Source organism: Symphodus melops, assembly GCF_947650265.1.
Source record: "Symphodus melops genome assembly, chromosome: 17".
Taxonomy (NCBI): Eukaryota; Metazoa; Chordata; class Actinopteri; order Labriformes; family Labridae; genus Symphodus; species Symphodus melops.
This window is the reverse complement of record NC_136707.1, coordinates 18,032,212-18,047,793: the sequence shown is the minus strand read 5'-3', so window position 1 is coordinate 18,047,793 and position 15,582 is coordinate 18,032,212. Positions and strand designations below refer to the sequence as shown.

Here is a 15,582-nt window from a genome sequence, read left to right as displayed (position 1 = left end):
TCGCAAGACTTTAGTCTAATCTCATTTTGATGCCGGGTCATAGATCATTCTTTCATAAACATTCACATTTAACTAGCGATTTCACAGAGGTTAATAAAAAACTGGTGTAATTCCACGAAAGCTAATAGCACCTCGTGTCCTCAGGCAGCCTTATCTCAGAAAGAAATATCAGATCACACACTTTGTGCAACCAAATTGCATTTGGGTTTGCCTCAAAGTGCAAAACAATCTTGTACACATCGAATGAGAGTCTTTGAAGTACTGCTTGTGTGTAAGGAGAAGGCCATTTTCTACACTTCAGTTTAATCTCCCAGATTTGAAAAATGCAACACTCCGGCTCGCTTGTTGCTTGTTGTCAGGGAATCTTGTTTGTCTCTGCGAGATATGGATGAAGTAGCTGTCCCTTTTTGTAAGCAAACATTCAGACACACTAGAAATAAATCCATCCAGCTGAAATGAGGTGCAGCATTGGGCTGCGAAAGTGTTGACACGAGTGTTAAGTAGGGTACAGTCTGTGGCGTCATATGGGTGTGACACCCCGGAGAGAAAAGCTTGTTTTGTTAGGGGAGCTTTTGTTCAGCCCCGATAGCAGCGATAAGCTCGAGCTTATTGTAAGGACCATTGTTCTGGAAATAGAAAACACACAAATACGATGTGTAACATGTCTGGCAGTCCTTTATGCAGTGTTAATATATAATCTTTGACTACAATCCCTTGTTATTGATTACACGGTTTTTTAAACAAAAATTATTTCAGGCACTTTAAACCCACAACGTTTCCCTCTGCAGAGAGCTCCTTCTGAAATTGTTGTCAAAGTCTCTGTGCTCCGCCACCCCATCCTCATTAGGCAGCGGTCCAAACCTCGCTTCGGATCCTCAGCCGCTGTGGAAAACAAGAAATCAAACTTTTCAAGATGCCTTGCCAATCAATATGATGATAGAATGATTCCTGTGACTATGCTCTTATCTGAAGGTTATGCTGTGGGTCAAACTAGCTCTACTGAATTTCACAAATCTGACTGTTTATTGCTTGCAAGTTTAAATCCGCTATTTACAAGTGGAAAGCATCCATTATTCGACTGATGCAGCATAGCAATGTGATACTAGAGAAGCTGTACATACTGTAGTAGTGAATGCATCCTTTTGGAAGGACACTCTCCCCACTGTATATCTAATAAAGGCAAAAATAAATCTTTAAAAAATAATAAATAAGTAGCTTGCCAAGCAAATCCAAAATATAAAAAAACCCCAAAAAGAATCTACCCTATATGCATAAACAAAGCCTCACTCATAGCAACCTGTATCTACTAACTACAACTCTAGATCTATCTAACCAGATGACAATGCCCTGTTCGACAGCATGCAGTGTCAGAAATGTCATTAAAAGTTTAATATTAATATACACTGCAAAAACAAAACAAAAACAAGGGGAGTAGCAGAAGCTTGTGTCTTGTTTTATTTTTTGAAAGTAGCTCTCATCCTAAAAGAGGTTGGAGACCCCCCCGCTAGAGTATAGCCTACCTAACATATAATATCAAAACAACCTGGATTTGTATTCAGGTTGTTGTCATTGTTCACTAACACGCGCATGATACGGATTGAATGAAAGAAGGAGGACATGACAACGTTTCTGAATCTGAAAGAGGGAGGAGACCGAGAGAACTCCCTGCTCCCGACCAGGTTAGGTTCACAGACTCAGAGTGACCTCCCCCTCTGAAACAGAAATCCCAGAGTTTCCCTCATTTTAGGTTTAAGTGACTCAGTGTTTTCTTTATTAAACCCTTGCTGTAACATTCAGCTGAATCATTGTTTCCATTAAACAAGCAAAACAATCAAGATCATAAGTGTGCAATATGATTCCAAGCCTTTAGTGGGTACTAACCAAGATTATTTTTGTGTTTGGTTTTCCAAAGAAAGGCTAAAATATATAGATATTTTTTTATAAAGAAAAACAAACACTAAAGAATAATCCAAACAAATATTAAAACCTTTAAAGACAAATTTCACAACTGCAATTTCCTGACCATATGACCAGCATTGTGGATGCTTTTCATATCAGATCTTTGTTTTTAAATCCAACCTTCCTTCCCAACATTTCCTAACTAAGCTCATTCTGAAGACTTGCAAAAGTTAAAACATGCCTAACTGTCAGTCAACTCAACCACCTTAATGTCATTACTGATGAGTTGTCAATAAAATCTCTCTCTCTCCTTACATATATGTCCTTGTAAGACAGTTATATATGAAATACAGGTGTCATGGTGTTTAATTTTGAGATGGGGGGCAATTTAGAAGACGAGAAGCAACAGAGGGATCTGATTGGTTGTTTGGGTTAACATTGTGTTCTCCATGACCGATTCAAGTATATGATGACTTTATGTTTTGTACTCCTGTTGTATTTTTTAATAAGCAGAGATAATTCCACCTGCCATACAACTGCATCAAATTGTACACATTTCTGTTGCTGTTTGTGGATTAAATGCAGTAAAGTGAAGGTACTGTTGTTGCTGTTAGCAAAAGTCAATACTTGTGCCCACAATGTCATTATTTCGTGGACTTCAGGGACTCAGTTGACATGTTCTGTTCCCCATACACACACAAGGTCACACCTTGGCTGTGTTTGCTCCACTGCTCTCCACCCACTTCTTTCAGCACTTTATGTTATTTCTGTTAGCTTCTGACTTGTCCTAGATTGATGCAAACTTCAGTTGGACAAATGTATTTTCTTTTACTCTAACGGCAATAGAAAATAATGTGGAAGAAGGAATGCTCAAATGAAAACATGAGTTTTAATCACCATCATCATCAAACAGGGTCAGCTCTCGGCATGGGGAATAAAGGTGGCCCTCTAGAGAGCTGTGAGCCCTACATATTTTGAACGTAAACAAACCCTTGGATTGTAATTTCCCCCGCTCCTTACCCTAAACTATGCTTAATTCAGCCTCTTTCTCTGACTCTCTCTATTGCTCACTTTCCCACTCACTCTGCAACAGCCGGAGAAGAAGAGAGAGGTTTGAGTATTTCGATCCTGGCGGTGAAAAAACCCCAAAAAACTCTGTGTCTTCAGACTGTTCCAAAACCGAAGCGAGGGTAAAAAGCTTGACCCTGAAGTAACTCAAAGAATGATGATTGACATTGTACGTGTCCTCATATGATCGTCTGTGCTGATCTTACAGGAGCAGTCAAATCGGCTCTTCAGTTCAGCTATTTCTATAGAAAAGATTGACCACCAACATCTGCACACATAATGCATTCACTGACTGCATTAGAACATAGTAAGTTTTATCCTTTCTCATTCTTGTTCCTCCGTCTTCAAATTAGTGACTGATAATCAGTACCTTCTGTCTGACTGTACTTCCAGGCCACTCGTTGCCCTCGTCCTTGCATCTTATCCCAGCTAATCAAACATCTGATGCAGTATGATTGGCCCGCTATGTTATACTCTTCTACTCACTCCTGAAATTATACGACACAGTAGTTGAATGTTGGACTATTTTTCTTCTTTCAGTAATGAACTCTCCGTTTTCTCTTCGTTTTACTGCAACAAGAGTTTTTCAAGCTTTCGAATTATTTTCCACAGTCTCCCCACCAACAAAACAAAACAACAACTGTGAAGGTCCTTTGCTCAAGCAGCTCCCTGCAACCTATATTCACTTTCAACATAACAGAATGCACATACAGTACCAACATTATTTGCTTTGTTGACTGTTGTTTGAAGCCTTGGGTTTGCAATGCTAAAACATTGCCTGTTTGTGTTTTTTTCAGAATTATAAGCATTTGGATTAGCATTGACAACATTTGATTATCTATACGACTACAAAGCTGTAAGAGCTTGTAGGAGGCTGGCCCGCAGAAATAGCCGGGCCCCTGAAAGGCCCAGTGAATGGGCACATTTGACCAGTTAGCACTAGCCTTGTGGCTAACATTAGCTCCCATCAGCCTTTGGAGCTTACTGAAATAAGTTTGTCAGCAGGTTCTTGTTGGGATCAAATGCTTTTTCTGGCATCTTGACTTCGTGCAGTTTCTTGAATGGCAGTTTGTAACGAACAAGTTCACTGGGTCCGCTTACGTCGGTCACAATACAACAACAACAACGGCTCATATCATTTTATGAAGAGGGGTTTTACATGTTGAAACAGCCACAATTTATGGAAGCAACAATAAATAAAATGTGGGTTTTTGTTGCTTTAGATGAAATGGTGAGTATTTAGGTGTAAAATAAAATGTGGTCATTGTTGATTGAAATTTAGATTTTTCCTCCATGGGCCCCCACCATGCGACTGGACCCCAGAAAGTGTTCCTTTTTTTGACAAGATGGAGAGATACATCACCCAACCGTGACTCAAAGCTGTCATGCCCCTTACTGTGCATCATTTCAAGCCTTTACAATTTCAATCAGTGAAGTGTTCAACTTTTGTTTCAGTGAGAAAGTTTCAGAAAACAGAATGTTCAACCCCGAGTGGTCCTTATCTATGGACAGTAATTGCAGCAATTAAACTGATTTTGTTCCCTTAGGGGATACTTGTACGGGACAAGACTCCTAAAGAAATAACTTGATTTTCTGCCAAATATATGCTAAAAAATCCCCAGAAACAAGCATGACCTCAGACCAACTACATTTGGCAGTATGACAGAAAGGAAAACACTTCTCTGAAAAGTGTATTTACTACTCCTAGGTCAGGTCAGGATACCCTATGAGGACACATAGCCTTTTTTTTTCTTTTTTTTAGCCATGTAATAAAGACGGTGGATATTGTTCAAATATATTAGGAAATCTGGTATAGTCTACATGTCTTGGGACCGATGAGCTCTTTAGCAGTGAAGCACACTTTTTTTTTTTTATCACTGAAATGCACTTGGAAGTGAACAATACAAACAGCTGGATCTATTCCATAGCATGCTTGGCAGGAATTTTGGAGGTCAAATTGGATTAAATAGCTTGAATAAAAAAAAACAATCTTCTTGTTTAGTTGCTGTGCAGCTAAAATTGGCATTAAGCTCCTCTTTGATGAAGCTTGTGGCATTAAAATCCCATTGCATGTGTCAAGACACTGGAGCGACCAAAACAAATACTTTTAATGTACTCACACTTAATTTACCTGGCTTTAACCAATTAATGTTTTGGGGTTGACCACATGTTCATTTTTCATGCAGTGCTGGAGTCATCATAGCATCTTAAACAGAAAAATAAAAATCAGATTTAATTTAGATGTCCCTTAGTAAATACAAGCAGTTGTATAATGGTTACATTATGAATAATAGACTCACGTTGTGCCTCCGATGTTTCAGTCTGTTGGGTGTTAATAAGAGAGGCACAGCTCTGTGCCAGGCTGAAGCAGAGGGTACAGAAGGTGTAGCTGCAGTCTCCTGAACACAAGCCAGTGCATACGTTCACACACATCTGGCAGCAGATGTCACAGCAGCGGTCAGGGCAATATCTCCAGTCGTCACTCCGCACACATGAGCAGCCGCCAGCAGCTCTGCAATCCTCCTTACTTTGTAGACACGAGCTGCAAGGTTTGCAAAACTGTAAGCCCATGGGTCCGCCTGTTAAAAACACACACGCAGACACCAAGAGATGAGATTGGAGGAAATCAGTGTCTGGAAAAAAAGTTTTTCAAGACCGGAGCTGGAATGGAGAATGAATGTACAAAAGGAATTCTGTTGAGGAAAAACAAGCTGATAATTGACTGTCAGGCTGTCCTGAGCATTGAGCACGTCTCCTATCTCCAGTTAAGTCCAAAGTTCTTGCCAAATGAAATATCTGCCAAAGTCCCATACGAAGAGCCTGAGTAACTTTTATATGTAATGCTTGATGTCATAGTGTTCCCCCCTGAGGCCTTCCTCCAGTCAGCTCTATCATCTCCCACATTCACAAGACAAAGAAGGAAGTCAGCCTGAACAGCAATTCAGGGAAGAAACCAGCCCTTCAAAAGAAAACAAGAGCGTGACAACCTCAAACGTCACTATCAACCCAGTTCTCTGTTCACAGGAACTGAAAATAATCAGAACACCAGAGACACTGTTTTATTCCTCTTCTGAGCATGAAATTAAACAGAGGAGCTCATTCTAGAGCGACTCGTCACGGGGCCTTTAAGATGGAGAAGGTGGTTAGCAAGGCTAATGAGCAATGCAGCACAAATGAAAAAGCACTGATTTAATTACAGCAGCAATAATCATCCAAGTTTCTTACATAGGAATAAAAGATATTACAACAGATGTCTCCATTTGAAACAGAAACAGCTTTTTTGGGGTGTTCACTCAATGATAATGTGCAGATTTAGTATAACAATTAGTCACTGTTATGCAGAAAACACAAGATCATCATTACAAAAACGAGACTGAAAGCATTCACAGTTTTCCTGGGATAGCGATTAAAGTTCATCTGTTGTCTTGGAATCTCAACTCATCTATCTTTATCTTTGTATAACAATGCCACTTTTTCCACGAAAGAGAGTTCATTTCAGGCAATGCTCAAGATTGTTGCACCTTTGATCTGTAGTCCCAGATAAAAGTAGCACAAGACATACAATAAAACCCCTGTCACCCAGTACAAACACTACATTATGAAATGATTTAAACACAATACAGTGTACTAAATACAGAAAGGTGGCGGTGGATGTAATGTAGTGGGGATAGGGTGGAACAAATGGGTGAGAGCTTGTGTTGGTAGCTCAGCTTGTGATGTTGGAAACTGAAACGCTTGGTCACATAATTTTTTACCATATTGCCCTTTTCTAAAATCTACTTTGCACACTCTGCTGAATACATAGCTGCTAACCAGATGACTTGTGGTGATAAACTTACAACATATTCAGTACAGCTATTCTTAAATTAAATTAAATTTGCAGCCATAGTTGTTTAAATGTGTTTTTTTTGTCCTGACATTTTCAGCTCTCATTCAGCTTTCGTCCCGCCTTGCGTAGAGTCGAGTCGTGTCGTGCCCAAAACCCTTCAATCAAACTGGATGTTTTCAGGTCACGGGGGCAGAGGGGTTTACAATTTATGAAGCTTTGGATTGTAAATGTGAATGAAAGGTTCAACCCTTTGTTTGTCTTGCAGTTAAATATACACTGAACAGAGTTAAGTAAATAAGTAAGCAAGAGCAAGGGAACAGTTTCAAAGTGCATCATATGGAACGCTTACTTTTGAAATTGTATGCAAAGTACAACATTTTTGTTTCTGTAGCTTTAAATGCAATGAGCTGTGTCTGAACATTTGGGCTTTCTCGCTCCATGCCCCATTGATTACAGCGAGACCACAGACTCAGAGAGCAGAACAAACACCTAGCTGTGGGAGTGTTACCGACTTAGGAGAGGGGTTACTGCCCTTTGTGATGTCATGAAGGGAAAATCTCCAAACAGCCTGTTTAAGCAGACATTTTCTGAAAAGTGGAGCAGGCAAAAGACGGAGAGGACTTTTCTCATTAACAGGGGTTTGCAGGAAGACTAGGGACACACCGTGATAGAAAAACATGTTTTGTGTTATACATTATGTGTAACCATCAAATCAAATAATGTACTATATAACAGCTTAACCTGAAAAAAATTAAGATTTAAAACTAATCTCCTTTTAGGTTGTAGCGCCGTGAAAATCGAGGAAGTTTCCCTTGAGAAAAAAACTAAATGGGAATAGTGCCACGAGATCACCTTGAAATACAAAAAAAAAAAGTTATCAGCAGAGAGAAAAACTTAAATTACAAGTCACCACAGAAAGACGGAGTGAAACAAAATGCATGCAGTTTAAATTTGTATAACTTACAATGCAAGTGTAAGAATACTTCAAAATCCTATAAGAGATGGTACATTGTATTGTAGAATGCAGATTGTATTGGACTGGACCTTTTTTCAGAATTGACTGATCTAAGTGAAAACTGTGGCACATTCAATGTTTAATTCAATGAAGTTTTCAACTCTCAACAGAAACCAACGATCCAGTGATTAAAAAATCCACCTCAGGAAACAGATTGGCTTTTTATTTTTTACTTACACATTGTATTCTCATAGGAGCCACACTCATCAGGCTTAATCAAGGACAGCGAACAGACTACATCTGTTCACATGGCAGCTCTCCTGACGTTTTATTATTTCCCTTCCTTCTTCTCTCCGTCATTCTGTCTCTTTCTGTCTCTTACCCTCTTCCTCTTCTTAAGACACACACACGCTCCTTCCTGCTCCCCATAACACAAACGTCAGCAGGCTGAGTGTGGCAGGTGAGCGACAGCGAGGCAGGTTTGACCTTGGCGGGCTCCGAGAGTGAAGTGACAGTAATAAAAAGCTGTAGTGAGCTATTGTTGGCCCTGGGGCGCCCATTAATGAATGACATGAAACAGCGACAGGAGGGAGGAGGTAGGAGGATGATGGAGGACAGGTGACAGAAGCCCACACAAGGCCCTCACCTGTGATGAGCTTGGCCAGCACCTTGCACAGGGTTCACACTTAAACATACACTTGATGGCATACAGTCAGACATCTGCATCCACACACACACACACACACACACACACATATACAAGCTATGTACAGAGGTGTCAAAACACACAGCCACCTCCAAACACTCACCAACTGAGGACATTCTGTCAAAAGGGTGTGTTTACTGAAGAATAAATCACCAGCTATTCCATTACATTATTCATGTGCTAAGTAGACCTCCATGCACCCGAGGGCGACTTGGAGTTTTTTTTTTTCCTCCACCTCCCACTCACTCCAACTCTCATACCCGGATCGTGCACTGATACAAACCCCAGTGACAATTCAGCTTTAATCCCCAGCTTCCCTTGCTGCAGTGCATCCTGTTAGAGAATTGTTGCGAGTGTGAAAATGAGGCTATTTCAGGGATTCAAGCATCTTATACTCAAAGCTCTGACAGTACAGAACCGTTTCAGGTTCTTGCACTGCAGCAGGATCGGTTGGGTTTCTTTTTTCCCTCTGATATCATGATAATTATAGATAATGAATTGATAGGGGTGATAAGAGTCAGACCACTAATGGAATGCAGTACTTAACCTCCATAATCCCTTTGTGCCCTTCACTTAGTGTCAGGATAATTAGATTACTGCTGGTGATACCTTCTTTAATCGCAGACACCAACACACACACACACACACACACACACACACACACACACACACACACACACACACACACACACACACACACACACACACACACACACACACACACACACACACACACACACACACACACACACACACACACACACACACACACACACACACACACACACACACACACACACACACACACTTTTTGGGTGAAGAATTCCCACTCAAACCAATTATGTTTGAGTGGGCTTCAGTTGGTTGGAGGAAAACCGTCCATTTTGGGAAAAAAGAGGCTCTAGGCATTGGCTGAAATGCCAGGTGTGATTGGCTATGCGTTTAATTATTATTTTCTTTTTTTTAACTGTATGTTCATATGTTGCTATCTGTTTGTAGAGATTAGAAATAAATGTTGTCTCTCATCTCCCACTAAATTCTTGGGTGCCATGATGCCTGTAGCCTGGACACGATGCCCAGGAAAGAGGCAGTCCTGGCCAAAATCTTTAAATTGGTTAACAAGCAGACGTTAACACACACAGACTGATTGTGTTGTGCTTTATTTTAATTGGAGATATAGTATTGCTTTCGACAAGCGCATTTTAACAAATAATTGTTCTCGGGAGACATTAAGGTACTTGTAAAGTTTTCAGATCCCCTGAATGTGGCATAAAGCCATTATTTTTAGCTCCTCCTGCAGTTGTTGCTGCTTTATGTTGCTGTTTATATGCAGTTATCTATTTGTAGAGATTGTGTAGATGGTGTCTCTTCACTCAAACTCCATTCTTGTAGTGCCAGAATGCTAGTCAGACTGTAAACAATGACAAAGAAAAAAGGGAGTCCTTGTCTAAATCAATTATTTAGCTTTCCCTGTAATTCAGCAGAACCTCAAATAATCAATCAATCTGTATTTGTATAGAACCAATTCATAACAAATGTTATCCCAAGACACAACACAAAAGAGCAGGTAAAAGACATTACTCATTCATATATTATCTGCTAAGACCCAAACATTAATCCATCATGAGCACTAGGCAACACTTAAAGTTACAGTACAGTGGCAAGAAAGGACATCCAAATGAAAAGGCCAGCAGGCCTTGTTCCAGCAGCAGGAGTCAGGCTCTTGAGTAGATGGGGCTCCCCCAACATTCAGCGAGGTGATCTGGCACTACTCCCACCCAACGTCCCATGCCCAGATTCCGCCGTCGAACTGTGTCCTCCCTACAACAGCCACCTGCAACCCAGCCACCACCATCGGACTGTGTCTTCCCTCAACCATCGCTTGACGCCTACTCTCCTCATTTATGCATGGCCTCAAACCTCCACCCCAGCAGACAGAAAGTGTGGACAACAGGAAGGCGAGGAATACAAAAGAGGAAATCCTTCCTGCATTTAATCGAATATGTCCTTTTGTAAAGCATCTCGAGATCACACTTGTTATGAATTGGCGTTTTACAAATTGATTGATTAATTGATAAGGGATAGGCTCCTAAAGGCTAAATTGTCATTGGATATAGAAATTGAATGTGCAAAGCATGTGGACGATGCACTCCAAATTTTCAGTCTCAGCTGACTAAACATGAGTCTAAATATATAAATTCTGAATCGTCTCATTTCCTCCATCCTCAAAAACTACATGTTCTAAGGGAAAAGAGTAATCCTGAGAAATTGCACGTTGGATAGTTGTGATTAAAGTTCCATCACTTCACTACTGGGCCCTGCCTTCAGCCGATGGCTCAAGATAAGGGATGAGTAACAGTTTAAACTGTAAAAACTGTGAGAGATTTACTGAACCTGTCGGAGAAGATTTGGTAGTGCTGGGTGAGTTATGAAGGCAGGGACGACACATTGTATAGAATGGGACTCTAACATTTCATCGGGATTGACAAGGTACTCATATTTTACCCCGGTCCCCCCCCCCCAACGGGCTCTGTGCTAGGACCCCACATCGCTACATCACTCCTATCTACTGGGTGGGAGGCAAGATCTAATTGGCAGGTAGCATGTCACATTCAGGGGTGACAGAAAAGAAAGAGGGGAAATATACTGCAAGAAGAGCCTTAGAAGGAATTTGTATCAGACTTTGTCAAATGGCATAACTGTTTGTGACCGCTTCCTAATGACTTGATGTGATTTTCTCACTTTACTTTAAGCCTTAGCGAAAAAAAAAACAAAAAAAACTCTAGAAACAGATATCTACATAGAAGTGAAGTGAATAGTCAATTATATGTAGGCTACAGATGAAATATCTGCTTGACACTGAGTCATGAAAGCCAATCAGCGTTTAGATTTCCTGAGTGCCTGATCAGAATTGATCAAACCAAACTCGACAAAGCCTGACATTATATTTTGTACAAATCTGCATCATGATTTTTATTTCTGCAAACTCACTTCCTGTTAGTTCAAAGTAAATCACAAGAAAATCTATTTCTTTTCTCATGTTAATGATTTGAGATGTAGTAAAACGTCTGTATAACTTACTGTATATTCGACAGTTGCTCGACTTCTTGTTGAAGAGAAAACGGCAGCATAAAAAATGGCAGCATTAAAAAAACAAAAGAAACTCACAACTCAAAGTGGGGGTCCGAACAGACTGACAAAGAGATTATGTGTATGATGTAAAGAACAGCTAGATTGCTGTATTGCTTGTCAAAACCCACATTGCTATAGCAGGTGTGAAAATACAGACTATTTAGCAATTAAAAAGATTACAAACGTCACACTTTCATTTGGTCTCCAAAATCTACATACACTCTACAAAACCTTACTTTAGGCTGGATTAAATTAAAACAAAGTACAAACAGAAAAATCATCCCAATTACCCCCATCCAAAAGTCTAATTTGGTAAATTCAAGATTGCCAACACCTGGGGAGGCATGGTGCATTCAAGTGTGCGTGTTAATGAGAGAACTATCCTTAACCAAAAAGTTGAACATAAATGATCATTCAGTCAGAACCAAGAAAACAAATACTTAAATGAGAACATATTATCAAATTAAACACACATATTAATCAACCAAAGTGGATCCTAAAGTTTTCTGATACGCGCATAACAAACAACCAACAAAGATTCACACAATGGAGTTTTTCACAAACAGAATTTTTTCTGTTTTTTCTGTTTTGTGCAGGTACAAAATGGCACGCCATTTGTACCTGCTCTCAAAACAACTATATGTAAAAACACTTTGTAGACAATTTGGACAACTTTATTTATATTGATGACAGGGTTTTGATAAGGTTAAAGGAATAGCTCACTCATTTTGGGTTTGTTTTGTTTTAAAATGTACGGTTGGGATGTAGCCTAACTTTCCTGAGTGTTCATACCCAAATGTACAGTCAACAGGAAAAAAACAGTGATCAGATTTGACAGTTTCAACTCTTGAATGGCACATGAAGCCATTTTTCTTTAATCGGTATCTTTCTTCTTCGAATAACCTGCAGCAACAACACACCAAATGGCATCAGGTTAATAAATGAGTTGAGGGCTATTAAGCAAATGTTAATATTCCAACATAATAATTAAGCTTAACACTGGAAACATTAACTTTTTCGCAAATTCATTTGGTGCTGTCTGAATTATTGATGAGAACTTTAAATTCCTATGTAAGTGCATTCATTGTATCCCACAATGTGTCATGTCTTTATCGGCATAGACATTATATTCTCACCATTTTTATTGAATCATTCAGTTTTGATTTTATGAAGGATAATAGTTATTCATAATAAAGGGCATAGCTGATCTGAATGATAGTTCCCATTACGCGGCTAGGTTGACCAAAGGTTAGTTTGAGACAGCATTTTCAATTGGGCTTCAAAAATCTGCTTCAGAAACCAATAGGTGATGTCTGTGAGACTATATCCATGTTTATACAGTCTAATAGTTCAACAGATGGTCACTAATCATTGTTAGTGAACAACAATACAAGAAGAAAACAGTGCTGTTTTAGTCATTGTGCCAATTAGCCCACTATATAGCCCTCTACTGAGAACTCCCCAGGTTTCTACTACCTACCCATTCACACACTGATGGCAGTGGTTGCCATGTAGTAAGACCATCAGAAGTACATCAGAAGAATAATTTGGGTTAAGTGTCTTGCCCAAGGACACATTGGACCTCTTGCTGCATATTTTGGGTGAGAATCGACAACCTTACCAACTGAGCCACAGCCGAGCAGAGAATGTATGTGTTTTATTTTGTGCAGAGCCCTTACTAATGCATGCTAACGTTGCTATCTTAGGTTGATAAAAAAGCAGTTTACAAAAAATAAGCACTTATTACTTCTTAGCAAAGGTAAAGCTTCATAGAGCTGCTACCGTGACTTATGCCCTGTTGAGTCTCAACACAAATTCAAAAAGTGTCTTACCGTTACACAGATGTGCCTCTCTGGAGTTTGTTTAACCACTAGGCAGCATCATCAGACCAGCTTTCAGCTCCCTGCCTTACTAAATGACATTTTTTAAAGTGGTTGAGGACTAAGGAGTAGTTTTCATTGCCCCACCTAGACCTCCAGCCTGTCTGGAGATTTGAACGCAACACTTTTTCAGAGACATCCTTGCTTAATTTCCATGCTACAGCCGCGCAAGGACAGACTGGCCATCTGGAGCTGTGGAGGACCTTTGCGCCCGTGGTGACTCCAGAATTGCTGAAATGAAAAAAAAAAGAAGAAAAAAAAGAAGAAGAAAGGATCGAGTCATTTTTCTTTGGATATCCGGATTAAGATGATCCCACTAGGTACAAGAAGCTGCTGGTGTGCATAGGTAAACCATTTATAGCATAGAGACGCATTCTTCTTTGTCTTTGTTGACTTTTTTCTCCCTAGTAACACATGCAGACTGATGGTGTTATGCTTTTATTTTTTTAAATTGAGGTATCACATTGCATGCACAGCTTAATTTCATATAATAGGTCTTGGGAGGATTCGCTGTAAATATGTCAAGTTACCCTGAATGTGTTATCTAGGCTCTTTGTTAGAGCTCATCTTGCAGCTGCTGATGTTACAGTTAAATGAATGGTGATTATGATGCCCCTTTTTAAGCATACAAGCTAAAATGTAGTGTAATTTATTTTTTCAGTCTAGACAACAACTTCTCTGTGTTTGCTCGCTGCAACTTGACAACATCATTTTTACTGTCAGGGTAAAAAGTATAAGGTAGAGTTGACACTGAGAGCTGCAAAGGAGAGCAGCCGTGCCAGGCTTTTCATTATGACTGATATCATCTGTCCCACTTTCATTTACAGTTCAAAGTGATGGCCGAGGGACCGTGTCATCAAGTTGTCTTTTTGAAGAAGTGTTTTTTTGCACTTGACAATCCGGCAGTGTGTTTCTGTCACTGTCTTGCCCACGGTGAGACAAGATCGATTATGATTGGTTTCCCAGCAAGTCTCCGAGCAGCAAGATTGACTTGGTAATGTGTGCTGACATGGAGATCAACGGTGCCTGCTCAAGCAGCTAGCATTAATGAAGCACAAAATAACAACTGTTTGTAAGGTGGCGGCTGCACAGATCCTCATTTGCTCTCATTAAGTGAAACACCCACACACACATGTACTCGTGGGGCAACAAACTGGTCCTTAGTAGCAAACTAGCCATGACTCATGTGTGCTTGTGGCACATAATCTTGCTTGGTCATGTTTAAACCTGCGCTCAGAAGTATAGAATATGGACATTGTCTCAGTGATGTCACCCATTGGTTTCTGAGGAGACCTTTTGAAAAACAGGATGGAGGTTGCCATGTTTGAAAAGCTATCTCCAACTCACTTTGGATCAGTCCTGTAACAGGCAAAGGGTTGGACTTAAGTCAGGCCTTTAGCCTCCTGGCAAACCCAACCTACTCTCTAATATTGAGTTAATCGGACTTTGAGCATACTTAGCAACCTTTAATTGAACACTCAAGGAACTCTAGTTTTGTTCAGGTCAAAATTAGAAACTGGCTCCCCTGTCTTTATTCAATACAATATTCTAGTTTTATTCTTTTTCTTTAACTTTTGCATGAAATCCTGCAGATATAAGTCTCTGCATATATATTGTAAAATATATATCTTAATATTATTCAACTTCATTACAGTGTCTGCAAGATGTCTTATTGTGTTTCTGGCTTTTTAGGTTAGAGAACTCCATACAGATTCCAGAAGACAGAAAAAAACTGCTGCTAATTTTAGCACAGTTGAATCTTCACTGTCTGTTTTTGAAGACTGTGCGCTCCTCTGGAGCTCGCCTGGCATCCAGTGCCTTCTCCAGCCCATTCATCAAAAGGACCAGTGCTCTTGTGAGTGAGAAGATTTATACACCATGGACGAGAGGTGGAGAATTAGCCCAGATTTATGAGCACAGACTGCAATGGCAAGGCACAGGCAGCTGCTACTTGACATTTGGACAGAAAATGTGCAAGAAAATTGGAGACGGGAGGGAAACAGGAAATTGGAACAACAGAGAGGTGGAGGAGAAATGAGACATGCTGGTTGGGTATATAAAAAAAATAGTGGTTTGTGATTGGGAAAGCTAAACTGTAGCAAAGGCTAAAGAG

At 40.0% G+C, this 15,582-nt stretch overlaps 1 long non-coding RNA gene across 2 annotated transcripts; it reads right to left on the bottom strand.

The window, feature by feature from the left end:
- Positions 1-657: 657 nt before the first annotated feature.
- LOC306838611 lies at positions 658-11,889 on the bottom strand. Of its 2 annotated transcripts, none has more exons than XR_013781106.1 (4): positions 11,539-11,889; positions 5,268-5,546; positions 5,088-5,173; positions 658-882 (listed from the first exon to the last, which is right to left on the bottom strand). It is a non-coding gene; the product is annotated as an uncharacterized lncRNA (long non-coding RNA). The 2 variants fall into 2 exon arrangements; XR_013781107.1 differs by having other exon boundaries at positions 5,099-5,173.
- Between the last annotated feature and the right edge of the window lie 3,693 nt (positions 11,890-15,582).